At 37.8% G+C, this 18,396-nt stretch overlaps 1 protein-coding gene across 5 annotated transcripts in view; it reads right to left on the bottom strand.

The window, feature by feature from the left end:
* Window positions 1-18,396, bottom strand: part of TFEC (transcription factor EC) — a 631,163-nt gene that overhangs the window by 367,215 nt on the left and 245,552 nt on the right. The window contains exon 1 of one of the 5 annotated variants that reach the window (XM_085006040.1): window positions 14,003-14,138. The exons of the other annotated variants lie outside the window; for them this stretch is intronic. The gene's annotated coding sequence lies outside the window, so the exon portion shown is untranslated. Of the gene's footprint in view, window positions 1-14,002; window positions 14,139-18,396 lie in introns of those variants that run through there. 5 annotated transcript variants of the gene reach the window in all.

Raw genomic sequence — 18,396 nt, 5'->3', positions numbered from 1 at the left:
AAAACTTGGAGATTTGGCAGGAAGACTGTGGGAAGCCTGGTGCAACACCAGGCTGAGTGAGATCTGGAGCAGAGGCTTTCTATTCTACAAAGGCAGAGGAGTGAAACACCTCCTTTTGTTTAGCTCTGCATATGAGCACAAATGGAGCCCCCAGATTGCAATCATGCCCTATTGTGTAAACTTGGGGTTTCCATGCCATACAGCATTTTTGGCACCAAGTACCTTATTATGTTTCAGCTGGAAAACCAATTAGCATTCTTTCTATATCTGGTGTTAATACTTGGGACTTAGAATGATTTTTTGGCCACCAGCCCAAATGGCTGTAGTCTCTTGGGCAATGCCTGACAAATTAAGATAAAACTGTTACTTCATGTTTTCCTACAAAAAGAAAACAAAAACTGTTTCCTGCTCTTATTAATTGGATGAAGTCAATTTCCACATTTAACAAATAAAAAGGTAGGCATAATCAGGGTGTCAACCCAGGGTTCTTATCACTCCCCAAGCTGGTTCCTCTGTAGGAATGTGAGAGTGCAAGAACTGTCAGGCTCTGACTAAACTTTCCTTCTCTTGGAAAAAAATCCCCATGGTCAACAGAGGCCTCTGTCCATTGCATTGGTTGTGACCACTATGAGGTTACTCTTTGGCCTCTGCGGCATTTTTTTTTTTTTTTCCCCACAAGCTTGAGTGATAGGATTTACCTGGAGAGAACTATTAGGAGATTCCACCCCTGACAAGTGGATTAGTCATAACACTTGACAAGAGGGCACTGCCCAGTTTGAAAGAAATAAACAGAGCCAAAAATTTCCCTATCTTGAAAGCAGAGCAAAGAAAAGTTCACACTCTAGGAATGTAGTTTATGATTAGAGAAAGCCATATCTGGGCTGCTGTCTCAGAATATCTGAGCATGTGGGAGAAGAGGAAGAAAAGAGATTGAAATTTTTGTGAGAAGTGCCCATCCTCTAAAGTAGTCCCTTATGATAAACAACCCTTGCCATGGCGACAAAACCTAATGCCACAAGTCAAAGGAATGTGGCCCTCCAAATGAGTAGATCACATTTGGGAAAATCTCCGGGATGATGCAAAATATTTAGAAGGGAAGTGGTAAAACAAACAGAAGAGAAACAGCAATCTGATTGTAGTTTGAAGACAAAAATATATTGGGCACAAAATTAGTTTGGGCATAGTTACAAGAGTGTTTTTGTGTTATTGGTACTAAATGTACATCTCTTTGCTAGAAATGGCCTGAGGGGTCTGCTGCTTCCCCTAAAGACTTTCTTTGTAAGTAGTGGGTGGTGGCATCCTAAAAAAAAAAAAAAAAAATCCATTTGAAAGACTTCTTTAAAGAAGTTGCACAGAACATTTTCTTTGTAATACATCCTATCCAGGAGCTATATTATTTAACAAGGGGGATGTATTCTGAGTCATATGGAAATCATCTTATTGCTAAATTTGCTATCAACAGCATAAAATGATCTTTATAGTAATCTAAGGGAGTAACTAGAAAATATCCAACCTTAAGCATTAGAATTGAGGTTCTATACACCAGACATCACTTATTCCCTTAGACACAGGATGACCATTCATTTCAATTTGCTAAGACAGTTTCTGTTTATGCCAATTGTCCAGGTTTAGTTACTAGTAGTGTCCCTTTCACTCACAAAAGGGTTTGGATAATAAATAATGTAGTAACCCTACTCATGTGCATAGACCAAGTATTTTCTGCCTATCCTCCAGGGACATCAGTCTGATGCTTCACCAAGCTCAGAACCTGCAAGCAACATAAACGAGGAAGGGGAGGGAATGGTTGATGCCATCTTGCAAAGAAGAACCCTCAATAATTTGGCTTTATCTAAAAGAAGCACAGAAGGACAACAAAGAAAATCAACTCCTCTTGCACAGGAAGAGGAGAGAAAAATGTCCATCCATGGAAACTCCCTAAGGCAGCCTTCAGGAGTACCTGGGTACTTCCCATTAGATTTACATACCAAAGTCTTAACAAATGTTTCTTTGTCAAATCCTAGAAGGCATTTCAAAAGCAGATTCACATGCTGCCTCTTTTTCCGCCTTTCAGCCTAGAATGGATAGTTTAGATGTTCCAAATCAGAAATTGTTCAGCCATTTTTATACTGCCACCAGCTAAACTGCTGGGCTATAGTTATTTGGATCAGAATGGAAATGCTTTGATCTCTTTTACATCTAAGTTTAACTGTGGCCTGGGCCCAAAAAGTGGACTAATTTTGGCAACTTCCCCTGTACACTTTTATCTGAAGATAAAAGGAACATTTGGATGCATAAACAGAAGGTGTATTTCCGTAGGCCCAAGAGACACCACATCAAACAAACAAGACTATAGAAGATTTTGCTGAATATTAGATCTGATTTCATCAGCTCTACTCTGTTCCTTCATTCACTGGCAGCCAGTAGGATCATTTCCTTCCATTGTAAACATGTAAAGATAATATTAAAGAACTTAGAAAAAAAGCAATAATTTCCATCATGATTACTTTCATTTTCACATAAAAAATTTTAAAATAGAAATGCTTTTAAGTTATAAATTTATTACACTGGCTTTAGGTCCTGGAATCCAAGGTTCTTGTGCATGTTCTACAAATATCTGGATGGTGAGAGATGTTAGAGTACTCATTCTTCTAACTTCCTTGTGTCTTGAGGGTCTGGGCTATAATTTGGAAATCACAAATAAATCAGAATGGAACACAGGCCCCCATTGTGGGGGGAAGCCAATTTGGAGCTCCAGAGAAGAATCATGGCTTCCCAATGACCTTTGTGCTATGCAAATTCTTCATTTGAGAACAAAATGAGAGCAATTCAAGAGCCCAGGAGGGTAAATAAGTCTATTTGATCTTATAGATGGTGCTTTAGTCCATTCAAGCACAGGCCAGGGGACAGTGGAGTCATAAAAGTGGGGAAGTGGCCTCTTTATAAAGACACACATTTGAATGCACAGAGGATGTTTTGCTGGATGCAAATCAGATAGCCTCCCAGCAAAGTTATTGGGCACATTACTGCCAAAGCAGTGCAGTCTCTAAAAACAGAAACAACCACATTGGAAGAAGAGATTTCTGGCCTTTCCTTGTCAATATCTAAGGAGACAAGTGAGTTTCTTGAGGGTTCTTGGGAACATACAGGAAGACTTAAGAGAATATGACATGGCTTAAACATACTAATCTGGTCTACTACCCCTCTATAGTGATTTGAGCAATGGAGATAAGCCAACCAGGCTAGTGAAGGGCAGAGTTGATGGAAGGTGATAATGGCAGAATTTATGGATTAAAAGGTACTAATACAGAGAACTGAAGTAACATTGGGAATCACTTTGTATGAGTCATCAGGCAGCATCGCAGTATTCTTCTGTTTGCTGAAAAAATATGTATTAATTTTTATTCTTTTGAATGAAATTATCTTTTTTGTTTTCTTACATTGTTGACTTGAAAGCTGGGGGAGTGGTACCACCCTATTTGGGTTTTCAGTGGTAAAGTTCCCCCTGGTTTCTAGATAAGGGGATGTGACTCAAGCATGAGAAATGTGAAGTTCCCATTAACATTTCCTGGCTATATCGGAAATCAAGATTCCATGTAAAACCTGGGGGGTGCGTTAGATCATATCTAAAACCCTTCAACAATGCAATTTTGCATAATAAGTATCTGAACATTCATAAAGAATTTCCTTTTATGTCCATTTCAACACCCACCAGAAAATGAAAACTGATAGCAAAGCCAGAAGTCAAGAGAAAATGTTAAGTACAGAGAGGCCCAAACCCTGTTAGTGACAGACATGTGCTTCTCACACCCTTCTTGAAGCAACTCTCTATCATGTAAAGAAGAGTTTGAGCCACTAGGCCTGGTCTTCCCTGAACACTCTCTTTGATTTAAAAAAAATTTTTTTTTTCAGTTAAACAAGGAACACACAAATAAGTTCTCACAGTAAAATAATCAATCCATACAAAGGCAAATGAAATTTTAAAAACAGACAAAAAGTACATATATTGGTCATATACATTTACGTATGATTCAATTATGCTATGGCAACTTCTTTATACTTGGATCTTAAAAATTTTTCTAACTTAATATATACATATCTGATTCTTTATAATAATGGAATGTTCTGGAAATTCATGACTTTCTCCTTTGTTGATAATTATTTCTACTGTTTATTATTATTATAGAAGAGAATATACTTGTAAATTACTGACTATGAGGGAGTATTTTGGTGAAACAGATTCCTAGAAGTAGATTGCAAGGTCAAAATTAGGTTTACTTTAAATGTTGGTAAATACTGTCTAATTTATATATGCTGAGCTTTATGTGTATATCATATGCATCTCTTCTGTAAATGATCCTTTGTATCTTTGTCTATCTTCTATCTGGTTGTGTTTTATATATTTATATGTAGGCACTATTTATATATTGTGAATCTTTTATTCTATTGCAAATTTTTCCCCACATCTATAGCTTATGATTTAACTTCTTTTTATTATTGTCTCACAGAAGGTTTTTGCTTTTATGAGATTGTTATAATTTCTTGTATGACATGAGTTTTGTGTATTAAGAAAGCTTTCCCCTGAGTTCCAATTATGGCTCAGTGGTAACAAACCCAATTAGTAACTATGAAGATTCAGGTTCAATCCCTGGCCTTTCTCAGTGGATTAAATGATCCAGCATTGCCATGAGCTGCTGGGTGGGTCACAGACATGGCTCAGAATCAGTGTTGCTGTGGGTGTGGCGTAGGCAGACAACTATAGCTCTGATTTGACCCCTAGGCTGGGAACTTCCATATGCCATGGGTGCAACCCTAAAAAGATTTAAAAAAGAAAGAAGGAAAGAAAGAAAGGAAGAAAGAAAGAAAGAGAAAGAAAGAGAGAGAGAGAAAGAAAGAAAGAAAGAAAGAAAGAAAGAAAGAAAGAAAGAAAGAAAGAAAGAAAGGAAGGAAGGAAGGAAGGAAGGAAGGAAGGAAGGAAGAAAGGAAGAAAGGAAGAAAGCTTTCCCAATTCCCAGTGTTATAAAATTTTTTCTATATTTTCTTAAAATTACTTTTATAATTTTTCTTAACATTTATTCTCATTAATCTCTCCAAAATGTATTTTTGCTTATCATATGAACTATGAGTTTAATTTTCCCCCAAAGAAGAGCCAATTGTCATAATGTAATTAATTGATAAGTCTTAAATACTTTTTACTGATTAGAGATGACATCTTTATATAAACTATATTCCTGAGGTTTCCATTCTAGTTTTTCTATTAATATGTTTGCCTATTCCTTGCCAAAACATACTGTTTAAATCATCTTTTACTATGTTGATTATTAGTATAGATGAAATTCCATCATTCTCTTTTTTAAAAATGTAACTTGCTAAACATTGCTGTTCTTTCTTTCATACATACTGAGACCCAGGTTGTCAACATATTTACAATGTTGAGTCTTCCCACTGAGAAACAGGGAATAACACTTTATTAATGTAGGATTTTTAAACACTCTTTTCATAAAAATATCACACATTTCCTGTTTATTTCTATGCATAAAATGGGCTCTGTTGCTATTATAAATGATCCCTTTAATCATCATGTTTTCTAATTGAGTACTGGTAATATAAAAAAAATTACTGATTTTTGTTTGTGGACTTTTACATCTGATCAACTTGCTCTACTCTTAAAGTACTCTTAAAATTCCAATAGTTTGCCTTATCATTCTTACATTTTCTTTATAGAAAATCTCACATATTTCTCAAATTCATTGTTAGGATTTTAGTACTTCAAGTTTTTTTAAGATCAATCAATCAGCAGTCATCCTTAAGAGTTTTATAGTCTATGCCTGCCCTACAATTCATATGTTGAAGCCCTAACAACCAGTGTGATTGTATTTGAAGATGGAGTGTTAAGAGAGTAATTAGGAGTTTCAGTTGTGGCTCAGCAGAAACAAACCCAACTAGTATCCAGGAGGATGTGGGTTCGATACCTGGCCTTGTTCAGTGAGTCTAAGGACCTGGCATTGCCACAAGCTGTGGTGTTGGTTATAGTTATGGCTTGGATCCGGTGTGGCTGGCTGTGGTATAAGCTAAGCTGGCAGCTGTAGCTCTGATTAGACCCCTAGCCTGGGAACTTCCATATGCCACAGCAGCAGCACTTTAAAAAAATTAAAAAAAAAAATAATAATAAGAGTGTAATTTGGGTTAAATGAGGTCATGAGGGTGGGGCCCTCATAATAGGATTAGTGGTCTTATAAAAACAGGAAGAGAGAGACCTCTTGCTCTCTCCAGTGCAAAGGACATATAAGGGCACAGAAAGAGGGTAGCCATCTACAAGCCAGGAATAGCACTTTCACAGAAGCCAACCATGCTGGCATCCTGATCTCAGACTCCCAGCCTTCAGACTGTGAGAAAATAAACATCTGTTGTTTAAGCCACTGAGTCTTATAGTATGTTTTTCATGGTGTCCCAAGCTAAGACAGAGAGTTTATGTTATGCTAGGCATGCTAGGAGTATTACCGGATGCCCAATGAGAAAGCATGTAACTCTTTGTGAAACTTATAGGTTTAATACATTGAAATTACGGCTTGCTTGTTTCTTTTGTATTTTGATATTGATCAAATATTACATTCTTTTACTAGTAAGCTTACCCTACTCCTTTCCAACATATACAAAAATATTTTCAAATTTAGTAGCTGTTTTCAATTTCTAATGCTTGTCAATAAGTCACAAGTGACACAATCAAGAATGTATATTTTACAGAGGGGAGGCATCCCTAAAATGGAATAAAAAATGCATAAGAAGAAAATATTTTCAGCTTCACTGCCACACAGACCATTTCTATTCTTAGCTAGCCTGTGTCTGGGTCTTCCATAGAAGGTTTGCTTCTCTGGCATATGGAAACACAACAGCAGACTTCCTCTGAGTAGCCCAGCCCTTAAGTATGCAAGGCCACATTTCCTGTAGGAAGGAATTCCTAAGACTGAAATCCTTGCTAACTTCCCTTTCCAAAACTAATTGCTTCATACAGTGACATGTTTCCTCTGGTTCCATAGGTCCAAAAGGACACAGAAAAATTAAAATAACTTTTGGATGATCTCATCCCTCCTTCTGCTTTCTTACAAATTAAGGGCTAATTTTCTTCACTTAGTTTGTATATAGGTGATCCACCTTGGTTTATAGATACAGATAGGAGAGACTTACAGATGATAAAATGTCACATTCTATATTTATTTGTTTGTGATACATAGGTCTGCTCCCTTAGCCATCCCTGACTGACTAACTGTGGCTCCCTAGAGCACTGTTTGAGGAGAGGTCTGAGGCTGCCTCTTGCCATGATCAATGAGTAATATGTGCCATGAGCCTGGGAAGATAAGAGGTGGGATGGCTGCCAAGCATTTCCCATCTTTGAATATAATTGTCTTTTGTTTCTGAACTTACTTACATAAGCTTGGAAGTTTTATTAATTTGTAGCTATCATATGCATAAAAGGAAAAATATCATTTCCTTTTTTGTTTTGTTTTGTTTTATTTTTCTTATTAGGGCCACGCCCAGAGCATACGAAAGTTCTGAGGCTAGAGGTCAAATCAGAGCTGCAGATGCCAGCTTACACCACAGCCACAGCAGCAAGGGGTCTGAGCCATATCTGTGACCTATGCTGCATCTTGCAGCAACACCAGATCCTTAACTTACTGAGCAAGACCAGGGGTTGAACCCACATCCTCACGGATACTAGTCAGGTTCATAACCCGCTGAGCCACAACAGGAACTCCCAAGCTGATGCTATTTTAAAATCCAGATTAAATGATACCTTTATCAGTGCCTGGCCCTTAAGATCAGTCACAGTAGGATTTAAGCTTTCAGAAATCCCTCTACCAAATTCAGCAAAGTAGCAGGATATAAGATTAACATTCAGAAGTCAGTTGCATTTCTGTATACCAGCAATGAAACATTAGAAAAGGAATACAAAAATACGATACCTTTTAAAATTGTACCTCACAAAATCAAATACCTCGGAATACACCTGACCAAGGAGGTAAAGGACCTATATGCCGAGAACTATAAAACTTTAATCAAAGAAATCAAAGAAGATGTAAAGAAATGGAAAGATATTCCATGTTCCTGGATTGGGAAAATCAATATTGTAAAAATGGCCATACTACCCAAAGCAATCTACGGATTCAATGCAATCCCTATCAAATTACCCATGACATTTTTCACAGAACTAGAACAAACAATCCAAACATTTATATGGAACAACAAAAGACCCAGAATTGCCAAAGCAATCCTGAGAAACAAAAACCAAGCAGGAGGCATAACTCTCCCAGACTTCAAGAAATACTACAAAGCCACAGTTATCAAAACAGTGTGATACTGGTACCAAAACAGACATATAGACCAATGGAACAGAACAGAGAATCTGGAAATAAACCCTGACACCTATGGTCAATTCATCTTTGACAAGGGAGGCAAGAACATAAAATGGGAAAAAGAAAGTCTATTCAGCAAGCATTGCTGGGAAACCTGGACAGCTGCATGCAAAGCAATGAAATTAGAACACACCCTCACACCATGCACAAAAATAAACTCAAAATGGCTGAAAGACTTAAATATACGACAGGACACCATCAAACTCCTAGAAGAAAACATAGGCAAAACACTCTCTGACATCAACATCATGAATATTTTCTCAGGTCAGTCTCCCGAAGCAATAGAAATTAGAGCAAAAATAAACCCATGGGACCTCATCAAACTGAAAAGCTTTTGCACAGCAAAGGAAACCAAAAAGAAAACAAAAAGACAACTTACAGAATGGGAGAAAATAGTTTCAAATGATGCAACTGACAAGGGCTTAATCTCTAGAATATATAAACAACTTATACAACTCAACAGCAAAAAAACCAATCAATCAATGGAAAAGTGGGCAAAAGACCTGAATAGACATTTCTCCAAAGAAGATATACAGATGGCCAACAAACACATGAAAAAATGCTCAACATCGCTGATTATAAGAGAAATGCAAATCAAAACTACCATGAGATACCACCTCACACCAGTCAGAATGGCCATCATCAATAAATCCACAAATAACAAGTGCTGGAGGGGCTGTGGAGAAAAGAGAACCCTCCTGCACTGTTGGTGGGAATGTAAACTGGTACAGCCACTATGGAGGACAGTTTGGAGATACCTTAGAAATCTATACATAGAACTTCCATATGACCTCGCAATCCCACTCTTGGGCATCTATCCGGACAAAACTCTACTTAAAAGAGACACATGCACCCGCATGTTCATTGCAGCACTATTCACAATAGCCAGGACATGGAAACAACCCAAATGTCCATCGACAGATGATTGGATTCGGAAGAGGTGGTATATATACACAATGGAATACTACTCAGCCAAAAAAAAGAACAAAAGAATGCCATTTGCAGCAACATGGATGGAGCTAGAGAATCTCATACTGAGTGAAATGAGCCAGAAAGACAAAGACAAATACCATATGATATCACTTATAACTGGAATCTAATATCCAGCACAAATGAACATCTCCTCAGAAAAGAAAATCATGGACTTGGAGAAGAGACTTGTGGCTGCCTGATGGGAGGGGGAGGGAGTGGGAGGGATCGGGAGCTTGGGCTTATCAGACACAACTTAGAATAGATTTACAAGGAGATACTGCTGAATAGCACTGAGAACTATGTCTAGATACTCATGTTGCAACAGAAGAAAGGGTGGGGGAAAAAATGTAATTGTAATGTATACATGTAAGGATAACCTGACCCCCTTGCTGTACAGTGGGAAAAAAAAAAAAGAAATCCCTCTACCTGAACCAATCCCCAACTTTACATTAAAAAAAAAAAAAAAGTCTGTGTAGGCTCAGTGTCTCTCAAAGTGTAATCTATGAACCACTTGCATCAGAACTCACTGGAATATTTATTAGAGCCACTAATGAAATGAACAGTGTCTTCCCTAAATTCATGTCCACACAGAATCTCATTTTCACTTATTTCAAATAGGGTTTTTGCAGATATAATTAGTTAAGATGAGGTCATACTGGATTAGCGTAGGCCCCAAATCCAAAGACTGGTGTCCTTATGAGAAAGGGAAGTGCATCTACCATGCAAGGAACTCCAAGGATTACCAAGAGCCATGAGAACCTGGCAAGAGACAAGGGGGAAGGTTCTTCCATGGAGCATTCAGAGAGAACATGGTCTCAATTACACCTTGATTTCAGACTTTCGGCTTTCAGACCATAAGAGAATAAACTTCTGCTGTTTCAAGTCACTCAGTTTGTGACAGCCCTAGGAAACTAATAAAGTGGTCTTCCCCCAAATGGACTGAATTTTTAGGTTGCAGCTGATGAAACAAAAGTCTGACCCTCATCTGACAAAGACAGAAAGTTTCTGGCCTGATAACCTCTGAAGAAGGACATTGGTTTTCTCCTGCACTTGAAATCAAACCAAAACATTGGCTCTTCCTGGGTTTCTAGGACTTACTTGCCTCCAAAATTCCATGAGCCAATTCCTTACAATCACTTACAAACACCCCCCCCCCCCATTGGTTCCATTTCTCTGGAGAACCTTGAAAAAGACAGAATCCTTACATGCTGTTATCATGGGGTAGATGCTTTCCCATGCTGTGGGCCTGATTCCCAAAGAAGCTTCTGTTGCTACAGTTAACTAACAATTGGAACATGGCCAGGTCCAGTTGTCTCTTCCAAATCCCTCTCTTATTTGACCTCCCTATTGACAGTTCCCTCTTAAAACAACCCTCTTTCCTCTGTGACTCCACATCCATCATGCCCATTGTACCTTTGGCTCTTTCTGCTCCACTTTCTTACACTCTTCTCTTGGACTGTCCCTCAGTGTTGTGGTCTTTGGTGTCCAGTCAAAGTCCTCTCCATACACCTCCTACTACTCTCCCTAGGAAATTTATTTCTATGCCTCAGCTGTGAATACCTCTCTATCCTGAAAATTACTGAATCTTTATCTCAAGCCCATACCTTCCTACTGATCTCTGGTCCCATACAGTGTACTGCTTGGATATCTCACTCTGTAGGTACCACCAGCAAATCACTTTTGATGTGAACAACACTGAACTTGTTTTCTTCCCCAAGTCTGCCATTCTCCCTGTGTTCCCTGCTCAGTGAATGGAACAACAACCTATGCACTGTCAAAAACAGAAATGGTAGTTTCTCTAAACTACTCAGTCTTTCTCATATGTCAATATACTAATCACTAAGTCCTATCAATTCCAACTCCTAAAGAATCTTCAAATCTGTCCACATGATTTCTTCTCAGAGCCACTATCCTAATTCAGGTCAGCAGCATCTCTTGCTTGGATTGTTGCAGAGACTCATAACTTGTTTTTCATTCTTTCTTTTCTACGTGACCACCTTCTATCCATCCCTATATGACATGTCACCTTTCAGTTGCTCACCACTGACTCCTAGGATCAAATCTGGGCTCTTTAATGTAAATCCCAAGGCCTTATCTGGCATGGTCTCTGCTTACCTCCTCAATAATATCTTTTTCCACCTGCTCTCACATTCTCATATTCTGAGCTTCTTTCCATTTTCTCAACTCTCCATGGTTTCTGTTATCTTTATGCCTTTGTATATGCTATTACTCTGGCCTGAAAAATCAAGGAGTCCTAATTTGTACAGCAGAGAAATGATTGTATTTCCCTAAGGCTGTAAAAACATAAAGATCAAACATTATGGCCTTTTTAATCCATCCATTATATAGCTATTAGCTTATTAGTATCATTAGAAATCTATAAGGGTATAGAGCCTTGTGTCAGGTAGAGGAGAGACATCATAAAACTCAAAGGTAATCATCTCTCCCCTCATGAAACTCAGACTTTTGAGAAAGAATAAAATGCCTGAGGGACGGGGGAGAAAATCCACAAATATTTGTGTAAAGCTTTTAAACTACTGGAAAATAAGTGAAACTTTGAATACTGTAGTGTGCAAATATGAAGTGCAGAAGGAAAAAGGCTGAAAAAATCAATAGAGGGAGGTCAGAGGAGCTGACTTAAGCCAGGCACAAAGGGTCATGAATGAGCACCTGAATGAGTTCAAATAAGGGAAATAAAATATTGGAAGACTCAAAATTATAAATGGATAATTTACACACAAGGTTCAATAAATTTTAGTGTGACTAGATCTGTGAAAGCTAATTTTACATTTCAAATGCTATTTAATTCAATGTATGTTAGAAAGTTATAATGAGGACATTGACTTTGTAGTTGTACAAAGATTATCAGAGAAAGGTACAAGAGGTAGTGAGTTTATTTAAATTAGAAATAGGTCGCCCCAGCTAAGGAGTTGATTTAAATGAAATCATTAAGTGAATAACAGTAAAGGAGGAATGCACATAAAGCAACAATCATGAAGGCCCTATTCAAATGACTGAAGATTGGGGCTCACTAGACTAGAGCAATAAGCCTGTCTGAAGGACTACAGATGATAAAATGAGAAAGAAAGAAGGAGCATGTGTATCTATGTAATTTGCTCTTGATTTTATCAGTTTCTGAAAAAGAAAAAAAAATATGTATTTTTTATGTAAAATAATTCTTAAGCAAGGTGTATGTACTCAGTCAATGAGAGAGAAGCTGAGTTAACAGGAGAGCCATGAAGCTGCTGGAAGCATGAAGTACATTCTCCTGCAAATTAACAGAAACGAAAGAATTAGATATGATAGGTGAATCACACACACTTAGAAAGCAGAGTACCAGCCAAGTGTCCAGAATGATAGTGCTTTTCCTCAGAGTAGCCAGGAAATTAGGGAGGGGATACAAAAGAGAAAGCTATTGTTTCAGTAAAATATAGCTCTTCAATCAAGCACATCTAAAACACTCCACTGTCAACTGCTAGGGAAAAGCACAAGATGAAATGTAGATAGAGATCAGAAAGACATAAGTTTCAAGGAAGAGGAAAAGAATTTTAATGTAGGAAGGCGTGGAAATAAAGGTAAAATTCTGATTGATTAGGAAAAATGTGTGGAATCCTATGCACCCATGGGGAAATTATTGATCATAAATGGGTTTTTTGGGTAATAATCAGTGGTCATACTTTGACTGATTGAATTAATTGTATAACAAGGGCAATAAAATAGGTTCTTACGAGTTATACCTAACACTTCAAAACACTAAAAAAGTAATGTATAAATGTTTTATACTAAAAATGAAAATAACTTTTCTGGAGTTCCCGTCATGGCGCAGTGGTTGACGAATCCAACTAGGAACCATGAGGTTGCGGGTTCGATCCCTGCCCTTGCTCAGTGGGTTAACGATTCGGCGTTGCCGTGAGCTGTAGTGTAGGTTGCAGACGCGGCTCGGATCCCGCGTTGCTGTGGCTCTGTCGTAGGCCAGTGGCTGCAGCTCCGATTCGACCCCTCGCCTGGGAACCTCCATGTGCCGCAGGAGCTGCCCAAAGAGATGGCAAAAAGACCAAAAAAAAAAAAAAAGAAAAAAAAAGAAAGAAAGAAAATAACTTTTCTATTCACACTCAGGTCAGATTAAGTTAGTTGGGCATTGTCAATACAGTCCTGTGAAAATATAATAATTAATACTAACACGGGGTGGAATAGAGACTGCAGGCAAGAAGCCCGAAGCAGTCTGCAACTAGAGACAGCCCTTTGCATTATGCAAACTGAGTTTTTATTTTGAATTTCTATTCTCTAGAACAGCAAAATCCGTAACGCATTTTAATCCCTTCAATGAAATAACCATAAAATTCATAGGATTTTGAAATCTGTTACTAACATTTTAAAAATGTATCCTAAGCCCCAGCATACTTTATAAATAGGTACTTTGAGACAGCTCAGGGAGTAAAACCGTTTCAGATTTATTTAATTGGCTTTCAGACTTTCTCTTCTAAATAAGCTAGCATGCAATTAGTCAACGGCAAGTTTTCACAATAGTTTAACTGGTAATGTGAAAGCAGCAGCTTAAAACTCATTTCAAGGAGAGCTATAGTTCTCCCCTTTTCTGATTTGTTATTCATCATCATACATACCTTCTTTTAAGTCACACTTCCTTTTGCATCTACTAACTTAATAAGCCCAAGAAAATGAAAAAGAAATGAAATTTCAAAATATCTCCTCTGAAGGTTCTTTGAGATTCAGAGTTACACTTCATAGAGCCAGGACTCTGAGTAATCTAAAATAAGAGCTGGCAACAGAGGCTTGCCAGCTGTTACACATTTACCAGCCCAGCTACATTTTCCCCCCTCTGGGCTGAATTTATAAAGGGCCACTTTTAACCTTATTTGGATTAAAATTTATACCATTCACACAACAGGATTTCTTTTTAAATTTTTCATTTTCTTCATTTGGTATTTATATTGAAACCAGATATTTCTGATGTCCTGTCATATTTTAGGGACCATGAAACACTACCACTGCAACATTGGAAAAAGAACTAAGAATTGACCCTTTTGTTTGCAATAATGAGGACATAATATTTGAACAATCTCTGTGACGAAAAACCTATAAATTTGCAGTTATGGCACATTTGCACTTTTTTATTTTTATGTTTTTTGCTGTTTCTTAAAAAAAAATGTAAAACATTGCAAAGGTGTGTTGGGATTCCCAAGATCACTCAATGTTTAGAGACTCTATAAAAGGATTCACAAGATTCAGCATATAGTTGTATTCACAGCTTAAGACTTAATCACAGGGAAAATGGCATGAGCAGTCTAAGGAATCCTTGTGTAGGCTTCCTTGTGCTCATCTTTCCTTATTTAAATATGAAGCATTTGAGAAAAATCTAGTTGATGTTTCACCCTCAATATAAAGTAAAAAAGAAAATTATACCACAAAGTAATTTTTTTTTAATTGAAAAACATTCGTGGAGAAAATTTTTAGCTTTTTCAGAAAACTAAGTAAATTCAGCAATATTTTCTAAATCTTCTAGGATGCTTTGAGCTGATGCCTTCCCTCACTGTTATATGGTATTGAATTATGTACGGTAATACATTTTATTTAAAACAGTAAGACTCATATATGTTCAAATTCATGCTCTGTTACTTAATAGCTTTATGGTTGAATAATTTAAAACAATAATAATAGTATAAAACCTTTCTATAACATTTGCTGAGTACCAGGCACTCTTCCACTTACTTTGCATATAGTAGCAATTAATTCTCACAATAACCCTAAGAGTATGTATTATCATTTCCCCTATTTACAGTTAAGAAAATCAAGGCACAGAGAGGTTAAACAAATTGTCCAGTGTCACACAGCTAATAAGTGGCAGAGCCAGGTTTAAATCAGACAGTCTGACTCCAGAGACTGTGTTAATGACCACTTTGCCTCACTGTTTCTCTTAAGATATGTTGCTTAACTTAGCCTCTGTTTCTCTATTATAAAAATAGGGTGATAAAACTTACAAGGTTTTTATAAAGAATATTCTAATAACAGAAGCAGAATGCCTAAAACTACTGACACAAAATAGGGACTCAACACGAGATTTTCTTTCCTTCTTCTTTTTGGTGGCTCTTTCACCTAGTAACAGCTCAGTGAAACACCTGTCAACAATTCCTAGAAGCTCCTTTTCTCTAAATTAAAAGGCCCCAGGTTCTTTGAAAATTCCTCAAAGGAGGAGTCCAAGGGAAGCTTTCTTACAGAGCAGCAGACATTTGAATTGCATATATTGCATAAAAGTGTTAAGGGTAAGAATTTGAGATACTAGATTCTCCAATCCTTGGCATCACCACCCTGACCCACTCCCCACCCCCACCACACACTTCTTGAGACCATTGCCTTATGAAAGGGGCTGCACACACTGGCTTGAGTCATGACTAACACAGCTGCATGAAGAATCAGGGGCAAGTTCTTGGCTTTAGCTCCAAATAAGTTCTTGCAACTCATAGCAGGGGTCATTGTTGTGAAAGTCAAGCATTTTGAAATCAAAAGACTAATCTCTAGAGGACACTAAATCTAGCATAAATTTTATATCACTGAACAAATAGACTTAAAAGAAAAAAATACGAAAGCTATATAGCCCTGTCTCTGAAAACAAGATAAAGGGATTGGAAGGAGATCTGTGGAGGATGGAAGACAGCTTGAAATCCCTGAGGTCCTGAGAAGGGGCCTGATACCCTGCACCATCAGGCTGAATAAAAAGGTTGGGGATGGAGCTGATTGTGGATAATATAGTCAGACATGTTTGAGGCTATCTGCAGGAAGAGGTAAAACCCAAAGAGACAATGAGCTCTTTAGAGATGCCTTCTACTCCTGAATGTAGGGTAGCCATCAGGTAGCAATGACAACAGGATAGGCCTGGGCAGTGAAGACTTAAGACAGAAAAGCACTATCCTAAATCACTGTGTCCCAACCCTCAGCAGCTTGAGTACAGCTCTGATAATTTTCTGTGCTCCTTGGGGGAAGTTGGAAGGGACTGGGAGTGAACTATTCATACCAGATGGGTCTGGTATACAGGGGTTAAAAAAAGCAGAGGGAAGCAGGGATCCATCTACATGGATCTGATGGTAGAGTCTATAAGATGGCAGCATGTGAGTGAATGTAGTGGAAATAGACCCATAAGCAAACCAGATGATTTTCATTACAGCCCATGTCGGTACATGTCAGAGAGCAGCTGAGGCCTAAATGCACCCTCCCTACAGAAAAGCCTGGCTCTCACGTGTATACCTGAATCTCCAGAGCAAGTCCCTGAGCTCATCTTTGACCAAGTTAAAGACTCAAAATGAAAGAAGTCATCACATAGAATTTACTTAAAGATAACTGATGTTTCTACCACCAGGTAGAAAGGAGACTTGCACTAGAATTACACTCCATTATAGAAAAATGAATTTTTTTAAGAAGCAAGCTATGAACTGTGAAAATGTTATATCCACTACATGTGTCCTCTTGTCTGAAAATGACAGAAGAATGTATTAATCTGAAAAATAGCTACAATTGAGTAGGCTACTTGATGACATTGGAAAGAATCTCTTTTGTCTTCCAGCCTCATTTCCTGTTACCATTAGCTTATTAATTCTTAGCAGCTCTAAATTGCCACCTCAAAGATCATGAATAATTTCCAACCTATCACACCCAGTGACAATGTGCATCTGCTGCTGCTCTCTGAATCACTCAGCCCTTTTAACCAGCTCCTCCACTGCTTTTTACATGCTGCCCATGATGTTCTGCTGACCACTTTTTTCACCTTGACAACTCCTGGACTGTATCATCCTCCTCCCACTTGCTTATTAGTTGAGCTGAGCGCTTCAGTCCTTAAGGAGCTGAATTCTGCCAACCATCAGTTAGCTTAGAAGAGGACACTAACCCCAGATGAAATTCAAGCTTCAGCCAACATCAGAACTGCCGTCTTGTGTGACACTGAGAAGAGGACCCAGTTAAACCATATCTGAACTCCTAACCCATAGAAACTGTGAGATAGTGACCTTATGTTGTTTTAAGCCATGGAGTTTGTGCCAATTTGTTAGGCAGCAGTAGAAAACAGAGTCTTCATACACTGCTCTTTTTATTAATTATGTGCTTCAGTTCAGTCTGTATGTTTTACTTTTTGCTTGACATTTAATGGGTAACCTAGGTCACAATCCCTCACCTTTCTAAAGAAACTTTCATATTTTACCATGGCAGAAGAAACAAATAAAATGGCATCAGCTTCTGGGAAAATTGAGCTATTTGTCTCTTGATGTAGTATCTAAAAATCACTTCCCTATTCCAAATATAAACTGTCAAACTCACACCAAATTGTCTCCTCTTAAAAATTTAACTGTTAATCCTATTATTTTGCCTAATGGGGAAAAAATGAACACTCCAAAACTTTCCTTTGAAAAAAATTCTCTCCTCCTGCCACCACGATTAAAAATTAAATCTCTCAGAATTAGCACTGTCCATTTCACCAAGAAGAAAAGCCATGGATGGCTTAGGCAGGACTGCCATTGTTCATTCTTCTCCAGAATTCTCATCTTGACAAGACTTTTTGAAAATGTGAGTTACAGTGTTCTAATTTTTAGATTTTTCTCTTGGGGTCAATTTCTCATAATGCCCTAACTAAAGATTTTAGGTCAACTCTTTCACAGAAACATAAAGAGAGAGACCATGCTTATAACCACAGACTTCACTCAAGAAATAACCCTATCTTTCAGAGCCTATCTCTTTAGTATCTGTTTGAATGTTCTTGACAGAAGATTCACTGCTCCCTGTCAGTCCATCTCTTCTGTTTTAGACTGCAATTATGAGTAAGTTACTAAAAAATATCCTTTTAAAAGTTCTCAGTCTTTCTAAATAAAAATACATTCATAATGATAACTACAAAGGGCATAGAAAGTCATTTTCTTTGTGTTGCCAATCCTATGCCCACGAAAGGGAAAATCTTGGATTATAGCAGGCTAATAAGTAGCCTAGTAATATAGCAGGCCACTAGTAAAAGAGTGAGCCA

Source organism: Sus scrofa, chromosome 18, assembly GCF_054392235.1.
Source record: "Sus scrofa isolate SSC_HxYL_T2T_F1_AM1 chromosome 18, Sscrofa_HxYL_maternal_Yorkshire_Landrace_v2.0, whole genome shotgun sequence".
Classification (NCBI taxonomy): Eukaryota; Metazoa; Chordata; class Mammalia; order Artiodactyla; family Suidae; genus Sus; species Sus scrofa.
This window is presented reverse-complemented; position numbering and strand designations above follow the sequence as displayed.